Below are 25,922 nucleotides of genomic sequence, written 5' to 3' on the forward strand. Positions count from 1 at the left end.
ATATATATATAACATATATATATAAGTTATATATATATATCATCATTAGCATCATTAAAAATAACCTATTAGTTGATATTTGAATGTCTTCTCAACATTTTTCACCGATTTTCATCTCATTTTCTTTTGCTTTTGCTCATTTAGTTCTAGCCTTTTTAGCCATTATTTTCATGATTCTCTGTATATATTTTTGGATTCTTTAAGTTCTCTCTATGGTTTGTAGTCCAGAATTGAGATCAGATCTCAAAGAGAGCTCTCATGATTCTCTGTATATATTTTTGGATTCTTTAAGTTCTCTCTATGGTTTGTAGTCCAGAATTGAGATCAGATCTCAAAGAGAGCTCTCATCAGTCCAAGAGCAATAGTTGGATTACCCTCTAACCCATGTAATCTTGTGTGAGGCACTGTGCATCCTAATTATCATCAGGAAATAAGATCCATGTAAAGGCCACCTCCCTATGTCTCCTTTCTCTTTTTAAAAGTAAATTTGTATACATATATATATATATATAATATATATATAGTAATATATATATATATTATATATATATATAAGTAAATATATATATATATATATCTGTTTTCCGAAGTGAGTTTACAGTCACTTTGCAACTGCAGTAAACACCTAGCATATGATCAAAGAAAAACTGAATGAATTAATGAAGTGGAATCTTTAGACTGCTTAATTTGGAATTGTTCAAAATACAAGGACTAGTGAAACTTTATCTTGCCAATAATTTCCTTTTCCTTGGGAAAATAAAATATAAAGTTTAAAGCCTTTTAAAATTAGCTTAAAGTGAATTTCCTGGTATTTTCATACAAATATGAGTTACTGGAAAGTATATCTTGAGTTGTTCAGTCCTACTCCATAATGTTGTTTTTGATAAAAATAGTACTCTTTTAATAAAAAGAAGTAATTGGTCAGTATGGCTGACATTTATTTAGATACCTGCTTTAGAATATTTTCTTCTAATTGAAAGATAAGAGGTAAATAAGCTAGGCACTGGCTGGTTTAGTTTTTCATAGGGATAACATTTTTCAAATTACTGAGTTATAAGATTGAAAATGAAGGGCAAGCTCTTTGTTGGGGGAAAGTGTTAGAGCAGCCCTAATGCAAAATCTCATTAAAGCAACTGTCAGGATTCCTCTATTTTACCATCACCTCCCCTATTCTGTAAGAAGCAACTGTCGTTTTGAGTGAGTGTACTGCCAAAGAGGCATTTACAAATAAATGAAAAATGTCACAATTGATTTCACTCCTTTCAGAATACTGTGTGTCAGCTTTGTCACAAACTGTCTTTTTTACTCTCTGTTTTAGATCTCTCAGCTGGACATTGGAGATAGCTTTTGATGATTTAAGGACTCTTTCATTTGACCCCAGGTAGGCCCTCTATTGGTGACCTTTTATAAATGTTTGTAAAACCATCTAGCAGTTTGAGAATATAAAAACTCATTTCCTCTTTCTGATGCTTTTGTTAAATGCATTCAGATGTTGATATTGTTTACCCACACTTTTAATCATTGGGGAAAATAATTTCATACATTACAAAACATTTTAAAATTATACAATTATATTTCACATTTTCATCCCTGGTACGATGATTTGTTATTATTGTGCTTAATCTAATACTACAGCTAATAACAATGTTATTTGTAATGATATCTGGCTATGCTTTCTCTGTATTTCGAAAGAACTCAATAAGCGTCTAAATGTAATAATTCTTTTAAAAATAATTTTATCTCGAATACATAAGTCTGTCATATAATTTATGTAACACATCGTTAATACACATTTATTATTGCCATCACAATAAATCAGTCCACCTGCACTACTGCTATCGTGCTAACATTATTGAGGTCTTACTCTGAGCCATACACTCTGCTAAGCAATTATATGAATTAGCTTACATAGATGTATCACAGTGGTACTTGAATCCTAAGTTAATATGGATTTGAAAAAAAAAGAAACTAATTAGAAATTGGTTGCAGTTTTTTTATTATGGATATTAAATTAAAGGAAAGTAAGTCTTCATATAATTATATTTTAAGAGATTTTAATCAGTATAATTAGTTATAGATCATGCTACCATTTGAGATTATTTAGCTTTCTACTTGAAAGATCATGGAATGGACCAATAAGCAATATTCAGTTTCTCTTGGAAAATTGAAGTCAAAGTAATTTACTCATTCATTTAACAAATATTTATCGAGCACCCATTAAGTACCAGCTACTTTACATTGATGACATGATGGTGAAGAATATGTATCTGCTTCTTAAGAGCTTACAGTCTAGTGGTAGTCAAGAGAATAGGCAAGTGCAACCTAATGTAATGAGTGAAAACAGTAGCGATAAGCATGGGAGTTGAGGTGATCACCTAAGCCAGGCTAGGGATGGTTGCTCAGGGAGTGATGTGATAATGGAATTTGGAAGGATATTGGTTGCAAAGTAATTTATGATGTCTGAAATATAATGTTTAAGATAGATATGTTTAAAGAATTAAGGAAGGAGCAGATTATGAATGTCCTCATGAGCCATATTTATGAAATCAGATATAATTGTGGACAGTGGCAGTTAAACTGGAAAGACTTCATCTGGTATTGAATACTCTCATTAAATGTGTGGTCACACATTCACAGAGCCCACTACTATATATAATAAACAGGAAGGCAGGCCATTCTTCCTTCTTTATACCCATATAAATAGAGTGTATTTCCTAGAATATAAAATTTTTGTCAGTAAGGACCTGGACTAATTCACCTTGTTTTCCAAGGATCTATTGTAGTACTTTGTGAATAGTAGGCTCTCAGTATGTATAGTGTTAGATGACAGAATCAAATGTAAAAATCTGGAAAATGGGTAGGTTGACACAACGGAGGCTCCTCTCAAAGAATGACTACTTATGGCCATATATTCTCTTCTTTCTCTGATCAGTTGTCGCAAATGGAAAAGTTCTTCTCAACATCTTCTCTTTACTTTTAGATGGTGATAAGAGGCTTCATCAAAGAAAATCTATATGAAATGCAATTTTAAAAATAAACAATGTTTTAATTGAAAAACAATTATATGTCAATAAATTCTCTTTAAACACCCTAAAAAAGGTTTGGAGGAAACTAAGAATAAGTGAAGAAAATAATTTTTAGGGAAATAGCCAATACATATAATTTTTATTTATTTTAACTCGAGAAAATATATAGTCAAAATATATTATAAAAGCTTTCATTTGTAACGAGAGATGGAACTACAACAATCATTAAATTAATCAGATATTGTAAGATATTATATCAAGAAGATTCATTTCACTTGTAAGAAAAAATAATTTAATGAGGCGACTTTAAAAAATACGGTGATTCACAAATCACAACATGACTTTAATAGTATATATTATTGTATAGTGTGGACACTTTGGGTTCAGTTATAAAAGTAGATTCTGTATTTGTTATCATTGTAAAATTCTTCATTCTAGAGACTTTCCTTTGACTGGCGTATCTGAAGTTATTTCTTTAAAATACTGTTACCTTGCTCCCAGATTGTCCTTGAGTTCAGTGGAGCATTTCTGTGAATTTTTTTCGGTGTGGTCCCATGAAGTTCTGGAAGTATTATAGTCACCCAAGGTTTCACAGAGTAGAATCTCAGCTCTCATGTCTTTTAGTGTGGCCTGATGATGAAGAGATGTAAACTGGTAGTTTCAATAAACCCAGTAATTTTGGTAGGACATTTGAAATATTTTTTTCCAAAATGAAAATAACTTCTAAAAATATAAAACCTAATTATATAGAATATTTAATCAGTAAAGAAAATTTGAACAAAGGTACCACATTGCATATAGAATCTGACCACCTAGAGTAACCAATCATTACCCTGTTATGCATAGAGTAATGTTAAACTTTTCCATAGTAAAGAGGAGTCAGTTCTTAAAGAAATGCTCCCTGGTGCTTTGAAATAAAGGACATTTATCTGCCTTGCTATCAGTCAAAATGCAGGTTAAGAATAAAATTAAGAAAGCCTAATGAAAGAGAGTAGAAAAGAGGCAGAAAAAAAATTGGGGGTGTTGTAAGGGATCCGGATATGCCACCCCAAAATATACCTCTTCGGCATAAGAAGTATTTGAACTAAAGCATTTGCTATATTGGCGTTAAAGTAGAGCCTCCAAAAAGAACTCGAAAGTCATTAAACCCCCTTTTGAATAGCTTTTCTGATCTTACCATGTGCAAGTAAACATTGTCACAAGACTATCATATCCCCCACCTATTCTCCTAAGGGCCTTTTATCTTTCCAGAAAGTAATTTGCTTTTCCATAACTGCCCTTTCTTCCCACTCCTTTTCTCCTAGTATGTTAGGTATATAGACCCCAAATTCTAACTACCTCCAGAGTTACTTATCTCTGAGTGCATGTTACAATTCTGTTAATGAATTTATTTCTGTTTTTCTTTATCTGTTTTTTATTTCATAATGCATAGTCACATTGAGCACTAAAGATTTCACTTTCGGATTATTTAGTAAGAGGATCCTACTATACTTTGCTTCCCCTACCTTCAAGGTCTATGCTTGATCTCAACTAAGTCTTGATATCTGCTCTCAGTTTAACAGCCCTGCCTCTAGTGTAAGTTGGTCCAGGTGAAACATACTAACAAATGAAAAGATCAAAATTGAACCACATTCTGAATGTATTCATAATCCTTCTGCCTTTAACAGCAAGTATGAATTTCTAATAAGTAAAATAACTTGATTACTTTCTTTAATGTAAAAAAGAACCCAAATAAATCAGCCCCAAATTCATAACACCTTATCATATAACAACAAATAGAAACTTCTAACATAATTACTTCCTTAACAAACATAATTATTTCCTTAGGGAAGTGAATCGAAAGTTCACAAAATAGAATTACTCTAGTAAGAGAGAGAGAAAAGAAAAGGCATAAGATGTGGCCAAGCCTGCCAGTGGGATGGGTAAACAACTGCAAGCTGGACAAGTGATGGAGGGATGGGCCATGTGTTGGTAACAGTATGAAACACAAGATGCCTTGTTTCAGGGTCATTTTCTACACTTAAGCAGCCTGTTGATTTCCTTCTTTTGCTTCTACCTTCTGACTCTGACAGCACCTGCTCTGTACCATTACCTTGGCAGGCAGGCTTAATGTACATTTGATAGATTTTCTGTGCCAAATTTTCTCCTTAAGTTAGTTACCAAAAGCAATTGTTAAGAAAAACTTGCAAAGCAAGCGGGATAAAGCCAAACAATTTTTTATGAAAGCAGGAAGACCTCTTGTGAATTTTACACACGACATTAGAAGCTGGCTTTTTGACAAGGACAATTTTAATTGTTTTTAATTGTCTTGACGAAGGGGTGCAAATCTCCTCCATTCCATTACTATTTATTGAATGTCTGTTCATGCTAACACGCCCAATTTGGCATTCTTTTTCTTCATACATAGCTATGCAATTTCTAGGAACTGAGACAAAAGCAGTTTTGTGCATTAGGACAAAGCCTTTTCCCAGCAATGCAGTGTGGCTCATGACAACTTGTTGCCTGGAAACTAGGAAATTTACATGTGGATTTTCTTAATGCTAAATATTTTGAATTTTTTTATAGAAAATTTTATAAAATTTTCTTCTCTTTATAGTTGCAGCCCATCATCTATGGAGATGAAAGTGGAGAATTAAAATAAAACATCCCTCAAAACTGGAATAACACGTTTCAGTTTGGGATATATTTGTCCTACTGGAAGTAAGGTTTAATACACAGTAGTACCAAACTTTTCTCACATTTCTTACTCTTACCATATCACTTGTCTTTAACTCCAAACTCTTACTATATATTTATCCCTAAAATAAAAAAATTCAGGTGACATGAATTTAAAGAAAACTTTTCAGAAACTCTTTCCTCTCAATACCTATTATACCTCCCACATTTCACATTCCATTTAATTTTAATTGGGAATCAAGTTAAGATAAAATTATGAAGAGCATTGAGGGAAGATACCTGGTAAGAGATTATTTTTTGTTCACCATATTTTTGAATGATCTTTTATAAAATTTTTACATACTGACTCATTTTCTTCTAAATTCAAAAATTGGGATGTATGGCGAGATAGCTTGATATGTGGAAAAGCACAGATTCAGGTCAGAAAAGATAAGTCATTAAATAACATGAAGGTTAATTGTCAAAGGATCTGACAGCTGTAAAAATACAACATGTTTATTTAGCAAATTTAAAGCGAGTTAAACAATCAACCATTCCGCATATCCCGAGTATGTGACACGTGCATGGAAATGCACTGGATGCTATGAAACACTTTAAAACAATCAAGAAGCATAGTGGGCTCCATTTATGATTTTATTTATTTAGCAATGTAGAGGAGTTCAGTATGTTTTCTGCTACAGAACTGTTCACAATTATAGGAAAACAAAATAGGCAGTAAAAAAATAATGCAGAAATAGAAAATTGGAGCATATTCAACTAGATGCTAATTATGAGGCAAAGACAACAGTGCGAGTTATTAGAGAAGGGTTAAATCTGTGTGCTGTGGAGTTTTCAGAGAAGGCATTTTAGCCAATATGGGTTGAGCTGGATTATGACAGATGGAGAGAATTTGGGTAGATGAGAGAGGTGGAAAGGAAACTTCCTATTTTATTCTTCTGGGGTAACCAAACATCATGAACCATAAAGGCAGTGGTTTTAACAGGTAATGTCAGGGAAAATGGCAATGCAAGAAGTAGACGTTAGTGTCTGAGGATTTGTCCTGAGAAGTCAAGTAGAGTCATGGCCTTCAAAGCCAGGCAGAGTAGCTTAAACCTCAGCAAGGAACTGTTGTTAAGTTCTTGAGCTGGGGGTGCCATTGTGAAGATAAGATCTTCTGCAAAATGAGCAGGAGCTGGATTAGAGGCAGCATGGTTGGCCAGGAGAGAATCGTGGACATCTCTCTATGCACAAGAGGAGTAGTTAAATTAGGGTGGTGATGGGTGAGTGAAAGAAGAAATCCAGTATAAGTAATTAAGATATATTTCACTGATACTTATTTCTTATTTACAAATTTAACACATTCCAGAGACCGTAATTAGCAATCAGGTTAAATCATTTTGATTACCTCTTTTCATTTAATGAAAAACATTTTTAAAAAGCTGCTTTCTAAGATGTTTTATAGTCTACTCTCTCCATAGTTTCTCTTTTGCTGTTCCTTCATCCTTCTCCTTTCCCTTTATGTCCATTGGCTCTTTTTCTCTGTCCTCTCCTTTCTGGTTTCCTGTCTAAAAGAACAAAATTTTAAAATGGTTAAATTTAAAAATTAATCATTACTGTACATAAGTATTATCTATATGTAGTTTAAAAATCATGTAGGCTTAAAATGAAAAATATAACAACCTTCTAATGTATTTCCCCAGTAGTGCCTCTAAGAGATAATTATTTTTAACTTCTAATTTTTTTTCTAGTAGCTCTATGCTTTTATAGTTATTTCTTAATTTATAAATTATTGATATTATACATTGACATCTTGCTTCTTTTTGGTTGAGAGTTTATTTTCCGAAGATCTCATATCCAGTCATCCCAAATATCCTCTTTTTACTTTAATAGGAAATTATAGCACAGTTCAAAAATTTAATGGTTTTTATATTTATAGTAACTAAGGGAATATTGTTTACTTCTAAACTAGGGCATGTATTATTAATGTTTCTCATATTTTTAAACATTTTTCCTGCAGTTAACACTTTTCTTTTTTGTTTGCTTAGTTTTTTGTATCTGTTTCTATTCTCAAATGTTCTAGAACAGATCTATTAATTCACTTCCCATTCAGAAAAAAAAGTGCAGCTCGCTGCCAGTGTTAATTTAATTTTACATAAACACACTCTTTGAGGCTGAAGCAAATCTGACTGGTTTTCAATGTGAAAATAAAATATAAAAACCGTTCTTAGTTATTTCTAAACAGAACTTGTCTCTAATTCTAATGTAACAGAAATGTATATGATAGTCAGTATTTAATGATGTTTTTTTGTGTAGTAAATTTCAAAGCACAGACCAACACAAAGCAGAACTTCACATTCACAAAAAATATTGTGGTGTTCTCTGGATCTTCTTGCCATCTTGTCCCTGTGTGAGCAGCAAACTTTGTAGCCACCAGTTGGATTCTGTTTCCCTGATGCTGCTGTATGCTCTTGGGGAAATGTCTTCCAGACAGGCGAAGAGGTGTGACATCAACAGAGCATGGACAACCTCGAAGACGTTGCTGCCCTGGCCTGTGGTACTTTTCCAGCATTCTTTTAATCAGTGTCAGTCTGGAATTTACATGGCTGATCGTGTGCTCAAGATTGTCCTTCTTGAACAGGATATAGGAGTTCAGCACTGTAATGTTTAGAAGGTGGTGAAAGAATTTCTTGTACCAAAATTTGTACCTTTTGTGCTTAGAAAAGAAGTGAGCATCTGATCAGCTGAGTCCATTGCTCTCATATTCTTGTTGTAATCCACAATGATACATGGCTTCTTAGTTTTCTATTTCTGTTGTCTATGTCAATCACAGTATCATTGTGGAATGTTGACAACACTGTCACCTCCTTGTCACACCATTTCAGTGCCATAAGTTCACCACAGAATCTGGCTACAGTCATCCCCTTTGCAACCCTTTTTTTTTTTTTTTTTTTTTAGATCATTTGGTATCTGTTTTCTATTCAAATGAGCTATCCCAACTGCATCAATCCTGTTTTGATAAAATTCTCTGAAAAGCATGGGAGATGTATAAAAGTTATCAAGGAAGACGGTCATTGACCAAGAAAAGAACAATGCACAACTATTTCAGACTATCAGCCGAACCTTTCAAATTCATACTGATCCCTGTGTGAAGAAGTGCATTTCACATGTAACCAGATTGACTTTTACAAAGTACACAAAGCTTGAGACCAAGTCGTGCTCATTTTGTCGGACTATACTGCTTCATAGCTAACTGCCCCTTTAACAGCATCAGTGATTCATCAACTGCAGTGTTTATGTTTGGAGTATAAACAGTTGAAAACTTATTTATAATAATATTGGACATAGGTTTGATCTTCTGCAATAAAATCTGGGCCTTTGATTGGCCAACGAATATGGAAGAATTGTTGGCAAAATGCAGGTGCGGAAGCAAAGTAAAAACCTTTCACCAGTTGTAATTTGCCTGAGATAAAGTATATCCAAAAAAGGCTTTGTTGACCAAACAACTTTAGCTCAGGTTTCTGCACAATACCTTGCAGTAACATTACTGCAAAAAAGACTTTCGTTTGTCATTGTCAACGTCTTTTTATTTATCCATTCACAAGAATCCTTTTGGACTAGGTGGCTTTGAAGCCAACAAGGCAGCTTGGGCATTCGTTTCACTGGCAATTTTTGAAACAAATTCCTCAGTAGAGAACATTTCAAAAGACTACAGTGACTCAGTGGTATCACTGATGTCAACTTTTCTGCCTGGTGTGCTGGTAAATTCATACTTTTAATGTGGAATCATAACACGAGTTGACCTTTTCAGAGTGTGACCCGAATCAGCTAATGTAGGGCTATTTCCATCAGATTCTGAATCAGACGGAGACCTGACCATATAGTTTTCTGAAGCACTCTCCAAAAAACTCATCAGAATTGTCTCTTTCAGAAAAATTGAATTCATCAAATGAATCTTCAGCTAATAACCGTTCTAGAATGATGTTAACATCACGTGTGAGAATGCTGCGTTTTCTAGGATTTGCCATTTTCAGCTATCAAGAATTACTGTATTTTGTTAATGGAAATACCACTACTAAAAACAGGATGCTATAAATAGAATGATGTCATTTGTTTTCAAAGACTATTAGAGTACTAGAGTGATGTGAAAAGAGTAATAAAAGTGAGATATTTCACAGCAAACTTTTGGGGTAAGGTTAGGACTATAACTGGAAAGTTATCTCGATGTAAATGCTGCAGCCACAAGTGCCCCTGGCAAGTATTCTTGGGGCAAACAGGAAATGAGTTTTGTTGTTGTTCTCAGAAAAGTGTAGCTTTTAATGCCTGGTTCCTTTTTTATTCCCTTTGTTTTACTGTTTTGTGTGTGTGTGTGGGTGTTAGAGGCATTCCTCATATGTTTAATAATTCTTAAATGCTTACTTTGAGAATGAAACACTAAAAACATAATTACACTTATGTGGGATTTGTTTTCTGGTGAGCTACATTACAGAATGATAAGAAGCAAGCTTTTTCATTTTCAATATCTGATGATATATATACATGTAAGTTTTATAACAATTCAGAAAAGTAGACATTTCCCCCATTTTAGTGATAAAGAAACAGAATCAAATGAGATTAATTTTTCAAAGTTACACATTTCATTAGGTAAAATATTGTATTTTTTCCTTCAGTTTTATATGACTCAAAAATCTCACACTCTAAGATATCATCATATAATTTAATTTTTTCCATTCTGGAGCTACGGTTCTGAGTTAAGTGGCATTGTTGTAAAGTTTGGTGAAAATAGTCACGGCTCTTTAAACTGCAGATTAAAAGTAACTTAACATGATTGTAAGAACATTTTAAAATGCCCTCTTCAGACTTTCATTTTATAGCATTTAAACTAAATGTTGGAGTAGTAAATTATAAAGGAATTAAAAATGCCTCACCAGTTTGTGCTTTGCTGATGCCACCACATTCTTGAGTAAAACTAGATGTGGGAAAAGAACCACTTTCATAAACTCTGGAATTAAATATAAATATGTATAATTTTTTGAGAAAGCATTTTGGTAATATAATATATCAACAGCCTGTAAGAAGTTGATACCTCTGAGCTAGACATTTACTATTAGAAACAACTTCTAAAGAAGGAACAACTTCTAAAGAAGGAAAACAACTTCTAAAGAAGGTATAATTAAAACCACAAATCAAAATTATGATGTTCATTATTAAGTATGCAAATATAAAATTAGAAATAACTTAAATTTCTGAAATGGGAATATTTTTAAATTAATCATGGTGAAGCTGTATGATAGAGTATTCTGTAGCTCTTAAACATGATGTTTTTAAAGAGTACTTAAAATACCATAAGGAAGTGTCTGGTGTGTTAAGTGAAAAAGCAAAATAGCAAATTGCACTCACAGTACAGTACAAAGTAGGTTAAAAGTCATGTACATATGTACAGAAAAGAAGACTGGAAGAAAATGCACCAAACTACAGATACTATTTTTTTCTAGATTCTTGAATTTAAATATTTTCATTGATGCTATTCTGTAATTTTCAGATTTCCTAACATAATTATGTATTTCATTAATAATGAGAAAAGTCTAAAAGCACTTAAAAGGAATACAGAAAAAACTCTCTTTAGGCTCTTAGCTGTTGAGAGTAAGTGAAGCTAAGGATTCTTTGGTTCTTTCTTACTTTCATATCCCCATCTGGGGATAGTGCTAATAGGACAGAATTGGAGTCTTTACTGAACTGAATTGTTATTAAGAATTTCCTAATTTAGGAAAGGATACTGACTCCTGTCATCTTTTTTGCCCCTTTTCTCTGTTCCCTAACTCAATCCTCTCATTTTCTATACCTTTAACACCCATCATTGGATTGTCATAGAGTTCATTTAAGTTGCTAATGTACATTTTAAATTTATTGTGCATTTTTAAATACAGTTCAGCTATAAGTATGATTCACTACAAATTGGAACTGGCTTGTGAATATCTATTAAAGATTTTCTAATCACAAATGTTATATATGAGAGAAGTTAAAGGTTTATAAATGGGTTTTATAAATAAAAAGTAAGGAGAAAATCATCCTGATTACCTATAATTAATACTGGTCTAGCTTTTAGATATTTTTCCTAGGTAAATAAATATTTTATGTAATATAATTACTAATTACAGTGATTTTAAACACCTGAGTTTCCTTTGCACTATCTATAAAAATCTTTAGGAAATAAGAATGCATGAATGATGTTGAAACAGAGTGAAATGGGTGGGAATGTGGATATTACTTAAACTTTTATGAATCTCAGCCATGCTGAATTCTTCTAGAATAGAAATTATATAAGTAACATTGCCAATTCTGTGGACATGATTTTAATAACAGAATTTTTTTGAATAAATATTTTAAGACATATGTACTGTGAAATTCAAAGCAAGATAATTCAGTCAAATTAAATAGTTAATTCATATAAGGGAGGCCAGTAGATACTGTGTTCTTGAAGACTGAATTTTTTTTTTTTTGTAATCACTGAGCAAATATTTATTAAGGACCCAAGAGCTAAAGCCTTGCTCCCTCTATTAAAAATGGAATTATAAAACACACTGGCTGGTATTTTGTATTAATATAATGAAAGTTTGGCAGATTGCTACTATTAAGCAGCAATATGAAAATAGTGCTTCAGGTCAGAGACAAGGAACATCTGCAGCCCAGCTTCACTTATAAAATATGGTAAGTTGAAAGACAGATATTTCTAATTTTGACATTTTTCCCAGTAGGTTAAAAATCTTATGTTTGGTCTAACTGAATTCATAATTAACTGTCATGCTTGTTAGTTTACAATTTTGTATAAATGCTTTTAACTTTAATATTTTAGGTTTGATATAGACAGCTTTGCGTTTTCACCCACCAGAATGAGGTATACCAAGTATGTGGCCTCACTGCCATTGCATATGACTTTCTTAATTGCAGCTCCAGATCTGCCTTAAAATTGTCACATACTTTGGATCCTCCTGGACCCAAATCCCATATGTGACTCTATTTTCCCATTTGATGATCTTCAAAGTTCTGATCTTGCTCCCAAGTTTACTTTGTTTACATTGTCATAAAAAAGAAAAAAAAAAAGGTTTACTAATGACTTCTTCCTGCAACAGAGTTTAAAGGATTGAGTTAAAGCCACTGACTTATTTTCTGTTGACCAAAATACTTCTTCTCCTTTGTTTGTTAAGTAGGCAATTTTTCTTTCTTTCTTTTTCTTTTTTTTAAAGACACTCAAAGTCTTTATCTTTTGACCATTGATCTGTGTTATACAGGATAATGGCAGAGATTCAATTAAGTCTTTAATTGTGGGGTATAAGAAGTGTTTAAAGTATGCTTATGGTGTGTCCAATTGAGCATTTTGTTTCAACGGGAAATTTTACAGTGTTGTTCAGCTTTCTGAGGCAGACATTCACTTTTTTACTTTCTGTAGCCAGAGAATTCAATTCATATTTTATGATATTTTAAATAATCATAAAATGCACATGATAAAAAATTTTTATCTATTATATATGAATTGCCTATAAAAACCATGACAAATATTTTTCCATAGCGTATGTATTTTAAACATTACATAGTTCATTTTTGACAGAATATCACTCTAAATATATTTTTAGTCTGCCCTTGACTTTAAATAAAAATAAGTTCATCCAGTTTTTTATAGTGTATTATTTAATGATACCAGTGTTTATACTCATGTATGATATAAAGTGCTCTTTGTAAAACATTTCCCAGGTTAATGTAAGGTCAATGTATAGCTAATGTATTCCCAGATGCTGTGGACTTTCATATATTCCTCAAATTCATTTTTCAGCCAGTGTTTATATAGGGAAATTTTATATTTAATAACCTAAATTCAGCATATGATTTTTTATAAAATAGTGTTTGAGAAAGGACTGAGTTTAGGAAATATAATGTCCAAATTAGCTGAAGCCTCTCCAGAAAACATGTTGCATATCAACATTCAACGGTGTGCTTCAGTGTGGCATAACGCTGAGAGGCCATGCTACTGCATCCAAATCAACTGTTTGCTGACTACCGTATCGATCACTTGGTGATCAGGAAACACAGGTTTAAGTAGTTTATATCCTAAGATGATAGTTTGCCGCTTAGAATTTTCATGTATTTTCTGAAATTTATTGTATCGGGGTTAATGTGTAACAAATACTGATATTTCCCTAGCTTTTTTATGTCTGATTTTCAGGAGCCATATATAGTGGGAGGTACTTGAACTCTATTTTGAAAGTAGGATACAGTGGAAAAACATAGGCTTTGGTATCCATGATCCTTGGTTCAATTTTGCCACTGCTACATTATATATACTTGGATAAGTTTCATGTTTTGAGCTTTAGTTTTCTCATAGGCACTCATTGAGGCAGAGTGGGTAGCCATGATACATGTGTCACAGAGGATGGTCTTGAGAAGTTATCTTTTGTTTAAGGTGATGTCTTTAGTAAATAGCTGACTTTTGTGTCTCCACGTACAGGTTTTACATATCAGGTTTTACATGAGACGTAAATTTTATTTTATTTAGTGTTTACTAAGTTTTATATTTAGAGTAGATGTAGTTAAAAATGCAAATAAACAATGCAAGTTCCTTGCCTTCGTAGATTTAAAAGCTTTTGAGGATTAAGGGAGACAAAAATACATTTAAATGACCATAATCGAAGTTGTAATATGCCATGTGTGATAATAATTGGAAACATAAGTCAGCGTGGTGGAATGTAGAAGAAAACACAATAAAACAAATCTCGATTGTATTTTTGGTTAATGAAACTCCTAAAAGATGTTATGATTTATGTAGAAGAAAACTGGAGGTGACCATAATTATCTTAGAATCTAAAGCTATGACAAACTATACTTTTGTTTAAAAGGATTATGGACTTTAATAAATGCACTCTACAATGTGCCGAAATTTATGGTAAGGAAAAATAGCTAAGCAAGGTAGTATAACCACCTGTTGATGCTTTGTGGAAATGCTTAGGTAGTCATTAAGTTTTAAAAATGGAAAACTTAGTTCTGTGTCTTAATTTATTCCACTTATGTTTAGGTAGGAATTAGGTTTAATGAGTTTTAATACTATACTTGAATTTGATGTGTGTATCTTCATCTAGCACACTTAGCTCCATACTGGTTTAAGCAGTACATGAAGAAGATAAATTCTTCCTTTACTTTCATCTGTTCCTGAAAAAATTGAATATAAGTGGTTTGGAATTAGAAACATTTTCCATTTCTTGTGATTAATTCAGAAAATGAGCAGATTGGGCTTTCCAGGTACATTCTTTTCAGTAATGGGGAATTTTTTTTTTTCTTTTATTTGCTGTACATTTAAAGGTGTTGCTGTCAGATGAGTGTTAGGTAATTCTCTGCCATTAAATACAGTAAAAATTGTTTGCTAAATTTGCTCATTTTGATTTAGTTAATGTTCTCCATGTCATATTTTATATATAAAATAAAATTTTTGTGCTTTAAAGAAATCTATACTGACATAGTTCATCAAATTTTACAATCTGATGTAACTACCTTTTACAAATATCTTTAAAAATATTTACATTTCCTCTAGAAAACAAAAGAACAAATAAAGAAAAAATTACCTTTTTTGCCATCCATTATGCTTATTTAACCTTTCTATATATAAATAAAATGGTATCACATTTCATGATTTTCTAAGCTTTTTTTTAGTTAACAGTATACTTTTAATATCTTTATGTTATTAAGTATTCTTTACAACACAACTTAATGGCTGCAATTTAATATATATACTGTAGAACAAATTTTACCACAATTTATTTAATTGAAGCTTTTTTTCCCTCCTTCCCTTCCTTCTTTTCTCCTTCCTTCTATCCCTCCCTTCTTTCCTTCATTTCTTCCTTCCTTAAATACTACAAAGATTGCTGCTAGGAGAATGTAGATAACTACAGGCACATGTTTTACTATGTTCCAGCCAAGTGTTTTATAACATTAGCGTACTTAAATATTACTTATGGTTTAGAAACTACAACCATTACTATTTTACAGATAAAGAAACTGAGACTTAGAGAAGGAATTTAAAGCTAATTATCTATGGCTTCAAAGCTCATCCTAATCAGTAAGCATACTGTCTTTCTTAAAAAAATAAAGCTGTAGTGTGATCGTATACTATAATTAGTATGGTTGAATAGGAGATTTCTTGAGGAAGACATTGACTTTTATGATTAACTAAGACGGTCAAGAGGCAAAAAAGGAACCAGGGAGAGTTCCTGCCCAAGCAACTGCAGGCTCCTGCTAGACTCTTCACAGAACTTACTCTGTCTCTCTCATTTTACACTTTAATTCTAATAGTGTAGCTTCTCTGTCATCAGGTAACCATAGTTCAATAAGGTTTTCTCTCAATATAACACAAATTTAAGATGATAAGTGATTAGATTATAGAATTACGAGCAATTTTAGTTTAGGTGTCAGGAAAAGGAATGTCTCTAGCAGTTGAGGTTAAAGGGTCTACAGAACAAAGTGAAATGATTCACCACCCAAATAATTCTTCTCTCTGTTGTTATGTTTTATACTTATATGAAAAAGTTTTGGACTATTTTTGGAGACTGATGCACAATTTTCTCATAATTTTAGCAATATGCATCATGATTGTGTTCTTTTTCTTTATAGTTCAGTATTAACATTTCTTATTTAAATATGTACTATAATTAGAAAAATAGATAACATTCTTCTTTCTTTTCCCTGCTCCTTTTCATTGTAAAAAACTTTTTCCTGTGTCTCAAGTAAAAAAGACTACATTCTCTCTGATTAAAAAAAAAAAAAAAAAAAAGAAGAAGCAATTTTAGAAAATGTTGATCTGACTGTTGTCTTTTTAAATTTATAACAAATCACTTATAGAATTGTATAGGTTTTTCTTTAAAGAATAATTTATATTAAGGAGAGCATTGTATCTGTGAAGCTTTTAAGAGTGCGTTTTTGAAAAGCAAAGATTTATAAATTGAATGAAATTATAAAATTTTTTACAGAAATATGTTTTACTTCTATAACAATCTATAATTATAAACATAATTATATAGTTCATATAATTATAAAGACAATCTTTGAACCCATGCATTTTTATTTTGTCCAAATATTAATAATGACGTTTAAAACATGTCACAAATTACATTTCATTACCTGAAGGAAATACAAGTTTTTAAATTATTGACCTATGTGAAATTATAGACCTACAAGCACCATAAACCTTGTGTATTGACTTTTAAAAGATACAAATTTACTTTTAGACTATTGTGAATATTGCTGTCATAAATATAAGAAATTTAACTGTTTCTTTCAGGAGTTTCATCTCACGTAATATCTATTAATTTTTTTTTTAATATCTCAAGGCCTTTTATACTATTCTTGTTTGATTAACGTCATAAGTAAGATTTCTATGTTGAAATATGAGATAATTTTTTAAATTCTAGTGATCACTTCCTTGAATTTCCCACACTATACATTTTTTATTATAGAAGAATCCTTTAAGAGGTACTTTTCCCTTAGGTTTTCAGTAAATACTCTGTGGAATTATTTTACTCATGGAGAAATATTTTCACTCAGTCACTAGCTAGTTTCTAACATGATGAGGTAGAAATCTGGAAGTAGCCTATACCACTGGTTGGTGGGGTAGCTAGTATGTTAACAAAACAAAACATTTTTGTATTTCTTTTTTAAGTGTCTCTTCATTGAGAGAACCTCAATATCACCCTTAGGTTTAATGATTCACTAGAAACACTCACGACTCAGCATATAGTCATAGCTATTATCTATTATAGCTAGTGGAAAAGATGCATGGGGAGATGTCTGGCAGAAACCAAGCATAAGCATACCCAGTCCTTCTCCAGTGGAGTCACACAGGAAGCACCCAATTCCTACAGCAGTGAGTCATGAAAGTGTGAAATGTTGCCAAACACAAAAACTTCTTGGATGCTAAGCACCTAGGGTTTTAATCAGGCAAATGTCATTTAGGCATCCTCTGCCTGGCACATATAAAAATTATAGACCCTAGAAGAAAAGCAGGTGGTCAGTATAAACTATATTACTTGTATAAATAGTTTAGACACAGTGAGCCTTTCATCAGTTTTGAGAATGGTGGGAACTCTCATGAATTCAAGTTCTCTACCACTAACATATTATGTATTTGAGCAAATCACGTTTACCTTTCCAAATTTCAGTTTTCTTCTCCCTTAAATATCAAGATGTCTAGATAATATCAGAAATAATTTCTAATTCTCTAGTAATTGAAATCTAACTTTTATATAGATTTATTTCTTGATCTACATAGATCTATGAGGTCCATTTAATTATGGTGATTTATTGTAAGTGAGGATTAGAGGCTTCTATTGCACTCAGGTTATTTCTGTTTTGACTTTTTTCTACTTTTATAATTTTTACATCCAAATGCAAAGTTGTATCTTATATGTTAGAAATTCAAATAAAGAAATTAAGTCATGGATGGCATAGTTTTAATGACAATAGGTATGAAAGACTACAGGGCAAGAATGCAATCCCCATTTAACACAGGAAGGCACAATAACTCAGAGAGGATAATTAACTTGTAAATGTCTGTACAACTAATACATCATAGAGGCTAAATAGACTGTAGTTTTAACTACAGTCTATTGACTGTAGAGCAGGGACAAAGAAAGATATTTCTTTGTTCTAAACCAGAACAGTACATGAAGGGGAACCAGTAGACCAAATAAAAATGTATGTAATTTACCAGGTAACCTCCACTAACCTAAGAGAGACACAGAAACAGAGAGATACAGGATGTTCTTGGAGGGCGGATACTGACTTTTTTTTCATGCTGTACCTTCAGTGACTGGAACATATAGGTGTGGCTCAGTGTTAGATGGATAATAGTTGTATGCCTTAGGAGCAAGTCACTCATTCTCTCATTGAGCAAACATTTTGAGAACCTAGTTATCAAAAACATTCTTCACTCTAATATTCTTTTGTTTTGATTGATAGTTATTGTAATTACCTTTGGTGTTTTCAATTAAGCAGGGACCCGCCTTTTGCTGTTAAGGACTTTATCCCTTCTTTTTAGAACATTAGTTTCTGCCCTTTCTCTCTCTCTCTCTCTCTGTTTCTGTGTTTTTCTTAGGTTAGTGGAGGTTACCTGGTAAATTACATACATTTTTATTTGGTCTACTGGTTCACTTTCATGTACTGTTCTGGTTTAGAACAAAGAAATGTCTTTCTTTGTCTCTGCTCAAGCCATCTTTGAAATAGAGGCTCCCAGACAACACAGTTTCAAAGAAGACCCTCTGACAGAATAAAATTAATTTGCCATTTTCAAATTAGTGGCCACTGTGATGGATACTGTAATCAATCGTTCTTGTAAATTAAAGAGAATTATGGTGTTACTGTATTCTTTCTTACAATGCTTTAAATTTTCTATGCTGACATTTTTCTTTTTAGTTAGTTAGAATTAAAGTATAGCTCTTTAAATGCATTTAGGGAATTTTATTTAAAAGTTCTTTGGCAATTTTGGAAAATTCTTTAGGAATTATTTCTTTTTTGAAAATATTTTTCTGGAGCTATAAGGAAAATAAGCACTGTAACTGAATTTTTGGTATTAAAAAGTCCTTACGAAATTATTTTAAAACCTGTATTTAATTAAATATAGAAAAATTATTTTATACTGAAAATATTATGTGTCGACATTAAGACTATCTTTCAGAATTGTATCTTTGTAAGTTTAGTACCATATTTAACAAATTAGATTTATTATGTTTATTATTGTTACTTTATTTTTAATTTTTCAATTATAGTTGACATTCAATATTATATTAGTTTCAGATATACAGCATAGTGGTTAGACATTTATGTAATTTATGAAGTGATCCCTCCAATAAGTATAGTTCCCACTTGGAACCATACAAAGATATTACAGTATTATTGACTATATTCCTTACGCTATACTTCACATCACTGTGACTGTTTTGTAATTACCACTTTGTACTTCTTAATCCCTTCACCTTTTTCACTACCCAACTCCCTGCTCCCCTCCCCTGGCAACCATCAGTTTGTTCTCCATATCTATGAGTCTGTTTCTGTTTTGTTTGTTCATTTATTTTGTTCTTTAAATTCCATTATAAGTGAAATCATATAGTATCTGTCTTTCTCTGTGTAACTTATTTCACAGCATATTATTCTCTAGGTCCATACAAGTTGTCACTTAGGTTGCTTCCTAATCTTGACTATTGTAAATAATTCTGCAGTGAACATAGGAGTGCATATATATTTTTTTCGAATTAATGTTTTGGATTTCTTCGGATGAATACCTAGAAGTGAAATTGCTAGGTCATAAGGTAGTTCTATTTTTAATTTTTTGAAGAAACTCTATACTGCTTTACATAATGGCTGTACCAATTTGCAATCCTGCCAATAGTGTATGAGGGTTCCCTTTACTCTGCATCCTCGTCTGTACTTGTTTGTTGATTTATTTATGATAGCTATTCTGACAGGTATGAGGTGATATCTCATTGTGATATTAATTTGCATTTCTCTGATGATTAGCGACATTAAGCATATTTTCATATGACTATTCACCATCTGCTCTTTGAAGAAATATCTATTCATGTCCTCTGCCCATTTTTAAATCAGATTGTTTATTTTCTTTGTGTTAAGTTGTATGAGTTCTTTATATATTTTAGATATTAACCCTTTCTAGGATGTATCATTAGTAAATATCTTCTCCAATTCCGTAGGTTGTCTTTTCATTTTATTAATGGTTTCTCTTGCTGTGGAAAACCATTTTAGTTTGATGTAGTCCCATTTGTTTATTTTTTCTTTTGTTTCCCTTGCCCAAGAAGATATATCCAAAAAAATATTACTAAGAGCAATGTCAAAGAATTTACTGCCTATATTTTTTTCTAGTTTCAGGTCTTACATTTAAGTCTTTAATCTATTTTGATTTTATTCTTGTATATGGTCTAGTTTCATTTTTTTGCATGGATCTGTCCACTTTTTCTAATACCATTTAATGAAGAAACAGTCTTTATCTCATTGAATATTCTTGACTCCTTTTTCATAGATTAAGTGACTGTATAAGCATGGGTTTATTTCTAGACTCTATACATTGATCTATGTGTCTGTTTTTATGCCAGTACCATGCCGTATTGAAGTAATCATTACTATATAGCCTTGTAGTATAATTTGTAATCAAATATTGTGATATGTCCAACTTTGTCCTTTCTCAAGATTACTGTGGCTATTTGGGGTCTTTTGGGGTTCCATGTAAATTTTAGGATTATTTGTTCTAGTTCTGTGAAAAATGCCATTGGTATTTTCAGGAGGATGGCATTGAATCTATAGATTGCTTTGGGTAGTATGTACATTTTAACAATCTTAATTTTTCCTCTCCATAAGCATAGTGTGTGTTTCCATTTATTTGTATCTTTTTCAGCTTCTTTCTCCAATGTTTTATAATTTTCCAAGTACAGGTCTTTTATCTCCTTGGTTAAATTTATTCCTAGGGTTGTTTTTTTTGGTTATAATTATAAATGAGATTATTTTCTTAATTTCTTTTTTTGATAGTTCTACATTGGACTATAAAAATGTAACCAATTATGAATATTAATTTTGTATCCTGCTACTTTACTGAATTTATCAGTTCTAATAATGTTTTGGTGGAATCTTTAGGATTCTCTATATATAGTAAGTATCATGTCATCTGCAAATAATGACTTAACAAATTACATTTATCATTCTCTACTTAACTATTAGACATTATATAAAGGAGAAGTTTTAAGTAGCAGTAATTTGAAGTTTTATTATTAAATCTTTTCATACAAATTTGAAGCTTTGATATTGAGAAGAAAAATGTTAATTAGTTTGTAATTTAAAATAACAGTGACCTTAGAGTTGTGCTATTGAAATGATGATAATTTTGGATCACTTGAAATAGTAGATTTGAAGAGATTTTTGAAGCATTAGTTTAAAACAAGAAGCATAAAAAAAGAATAATATATGATATATAAAACATATTTTCCAGTTGAGCTATAGAAATGACATGGTGCTATTGTAACATATCTAGGCTTAGATGAAACTTTTAAGTTTATATTTATGATCTGTGTGCTTTAATTTTATTTATAATTTTGAAGCTGTAATATATTTATGCTTTGGCACAGTTGACTATCAATAGGGCCACAATATTTCACACCTTAGTAGCCCCATTCTCATTATACATGTAAATAATGTTTATATATTTAAATAATGCTTACTGTAGCTATGCAAGAAGAAGCAATGAGAGCAGGACCATGCTATTTTGGTTGTCATCTGGTGACAATATTAAGGACAGAATTAGACCTTCTGTAAAAGTTGATATATGTAAAAGTCATAAATATTTCAATGGTGATGTGGAAGAAGTTTTATAGTCCTCACTACAGAAATTCAATATTTGACCTTCTGAAACTTGTTGGAAATTTTAAAATATCTTATTATGTCTTCAGACTTGGCCAAATTTTACACACAAACACAAGGTCACATTTTTGTATAACTCAGTAATAAATACTTTAAGATATAATAACGATTTAATTTTTATAGTGACAGCAGTTTTCAGTCAAATTTAACTAGACATTTGATGCCAATATGTTTGACTGAAATTCGTTAATTTTCTTGGTTTTCCACTGAATTTTCCACATGAAAGGGCATGTGTATATTGAGTCTTTTTATATATTTGAACATTTGATTTCTTGTTTATAAATACTTACCAACATTTTTTTTTCTGGTGCTAATGAAAATATCTTTAGCATGCTTATTATTTCTGTCCCATATATTTGTAAGTATGTGGAATATACTTTTTGGCAATATCACAATATATTTTAGAAGAATTTCTGTAACAAATAAGTTTAAGATATACTCTTAGACATTTTATGATAGGTAAAAATTAAAACATATTAATATTATTTCATAAAGCAAATCATATTTCCAAAGTGTGTGGGTCATTTTCTCATGAAGACTAAAAATATTTATTTGAATTAATTTATGCAACATTATTAACTAAAACTTACTTAAGACTAATGTAAGCATGTAAAGTTAATGTCCTTCTAGGTGCTAAGTTTAATATGTTTTACAAGTTATCATGTGTAGTATTCTTTTTATTTGGTTTTAAGTATTTAAAAATCTTTTTTATTTTCTGACCCATGAGTTTTTAATATATTTATTAATATTATAAATTTATAACCTAACTGCATTGTGATCAGTGAAGGTGATCTATGATTTAAAATTTCTTGAAACTTATTCTTTGACCTAGGATATGGTCAATATTTGTTAATATTCTACATGTGCTTTAGAAGAATATATATTCTCTAATTGTTGATTGCACAGTCTGGTAATATTCATTAAATTAATTTTGCTGATTTATTGTTATAAATTTCTATAATTATTAATTTTGTCTAATTAACCTATTGGTATTTGAAAGAGTTGTGTGTCTCTTTCAAAGATATTGATTTACTAATTTTGTCTTTTGTTTTTCTCAGCTTATTATGTATATATTTGAGGGTTTTTAAATTATGTGCATACAATTTAAAATTATATATTTTACATACTACTAATGAGTTAAATGTTTTATTATAATGAAATTACTATCTTAACTCTAGTAAAAATTTAGTTTTATTTTGTCTGAAATATATTTAACTATTCCAGATTTCCTCTGGTCCATATTTGCTTTGTATGTCTTTTCCATCCATTTCAACCAAGTCATTCAAAATCTGTATGATTTACATTTGTCTTGTGTCCCTATGAACTGTACTTTTTTAGTATAAAAATGTTATATTTATTTTTCTGTATTTTTTAAAATTAGTAGGCTGCATTTTTTGAGCAGTTTAAGTTTACAGAAAAATTTAGTGGCAAGTATAGAGTTCTGTATAGCTCCCCACGCTTCCTATTATTAACTTGTTATATTAGTGTGTCATATCTGTTACAATTAAAGAGCCAATATTGATACATTATTATTAACAGATGTCTGTAGTTTATATTAGGGTTAACTCTGTATGTTGTTTATTCTATATTTTTTGACAAATGTATGATGACATGTATCCACCATCACGGTATTATATGGAATATTTTCATTTACTTTAAAAATCCCCTGTGCTCTACCTATTCATCCTTCCAACCCTTCTCCTAAATCTTTGGCAACCACTGATCTTTTTACTCTCTCCATAGTTTTCTTTTTCTTTTCTTTTCTTTTTTTTAAAAAAATTATTGGCATTGGTTAATACAATTATATAATTTTTGAGTGTACATTATAATTTGAAATCTATATATTCTATTGTGTGATTATCACCCAGAGTCCAGTTTCCTTCAGCTATCATATATTTGATTCCCTTTACCCACTTCACCTTCCCCCAAATCCCCTATATTTGATCTCCTTTACCCTGTCTACCTCTTCCTTCCTTCCCCACGCCCTACCCTCTCATAACCACTAGCCCATTGTCCGTGTCCCTGAGTCTCTGTTTGTCCTGTTCATTTGTTGCTTTTAGGTTTATATCCCACACATAGTTTTATTTTTTTTTCCAAAATGTCATATAATTGGAATCATATAAGATGTAACCTTTTCAGATTTTTTTTTTTTCACTTAGAAATATGCATTTAAGGTTGCTCTGTGTCTTCATCTATGTAATGAAATTTGGCCTTTCGTTTTTTTCTATCTCAGTATCTCTCTGCTCTGTTTTAGAACTATAATTTGTAGTTATTCTTGAAATTTCCATGTATACTTGAAGTCTGAAGTTAAATGGCAATTTAGGACTGGGATCTTAGAACACTTTAATATGATTATCTTTCTGATTTACTTATTTTTGTTTTTCTTTAAATTAGATTTTAGATGCCTGCAATTTTGAACTTATTATTATATACAGATAATATTTTTATAGATTTATTTTACATTAATTCCAGAAAGAGTTTATTCACATACAGTTCTATTTGAGTGCTTATTTGCCTCAGCAAACATAGATATAGAACTTCAAAGATATTATTTTGTAGTTTTCTGGCTTCTATTATAGATGGAGAAAAATCTACTACCAGCATGCCTGTCATTCTCTTTTACAGAATTTGATTTGCCTTTTGCCTCCTTTTCCTGTTTATCTGCTGTTTCAGCATAATGTGCCTAGGTGGGTATTCTTGTACTTGCTTTCACTATTCGAATATTTTTTAGTCATTATCACTTCAAATACAAACTTTTATCCTTTACACTCTCTTCTGGCTTTCTGTTTAAAATTATCTTAGGTCTTCTCATTCTACTGTCTATATCTTTGAATTTTTTCCCACTTTTTTCTATCTTGTTTACTGTTTGTGCTCCAACTGTGTAATTACTTCAACTCTATCTTCCTTTCATGATTTTTTTTTTTTGTCTTTAGTTCTGTCTAATCTGTTGTTTAACATTTCACTGTTGTTTTATTTTCAATCATAATATTTTTATTTCCAAAAGTTCTGTTTGGCTTTATTTCAAATCTGCTAATATTTTGAGAGTCTGTTGTAGTATTTAAATAGTTCTACTCCATGATTTACTTTAAACAAAATAAGAAAACAAAGAGCATGTTTTATTGAGGATCAATTTTGCCTACCCATAAATCCACATACATAGATGCTGACACTGTCTTGGCCACTTCCAGAAGACATCTGATTTTCTAATACTTTGAGAACTAAGTATGTCATACTAGTATACACTATAATTCCTTTGGCCCTCACTGAAGAATGCAAGATTGACATGACAGAAATACCTGTGTCCAGGGCTGGTTATGACAAATGATTTGATACTATTGCAGTTTGATATGAGCTATGATAATTTTTATGTTATTAAGATTTTTATTATTTTTTGCTTTTGATAAAATTAAAGATATAAAGATTTAGGTTATATGTATGTATTTAAGTAAGAAGTTAAGTAAGTTTAAAGAATTTTTTTAAAAAATTTAAATTAATATGAGATTTCTCTGACTAGCATGTTTAATTTTTAAAAAGTTATTTCTAGCAATTAAAAAATAGATATATACTTGTTGCTTATAGCGTATATCTATTTTTCAGTTGTTTTAAGACATCAGGCCTTGAACATCTGATTAGAACATTTTTCCTAATAGATCTTATTTATGCTTAATTGAATTGCAAATTTTACTACATATTTTGTTTCTGATACATTTCAAGTATTATCTTACCTGTATTTATCTCCATAATTATAAATATTTGATTCAATTACACTAATTGAGTTATCAAGTTTGA

At 31.1% G+C, this 25,922-nt stretch overlaps 1 protein-coding gene across 2 annotated transcripts in view; it reads left to right on the forward strand.

The window, feature by feature from the left end:
- The window catches only part of NAALADL2 (N-acetylated alpha-linked acidic dipeptidase like 2), a 1,088,713-nt gene that overhangs the window by 47,657 nt on the left and 1,015,134 nt on the right, over nucleotides 1-25,922 (forward strand). For both annotated transcript variants that reach the window (XM_039865076.1, XM_039865077.1), the window contains one exon: nucleotides 1,319-1,381. The gene's annotated coding sequence lies outside the window, so the exon portion shown is untranslated. The remainder of the gene's footprint in view (nucleotides 1-1,318; nucleotides 1,382-25,922) is intronic.

The sequence above is a fragment of the Pteropus medius genome, unplaced genomic scaffold (genome assembly GCF_902729225.1).
Source record: "Pteropus medius unplaced genomic scaffold, Ma_sr-lr_union100, whole genome shotgun sequence".
NCBI lineage: Eukaryota > Metazoa > Chordata > Mammalia > Chiroptera > Pteropodidae > Pteropus > Pteropus medius.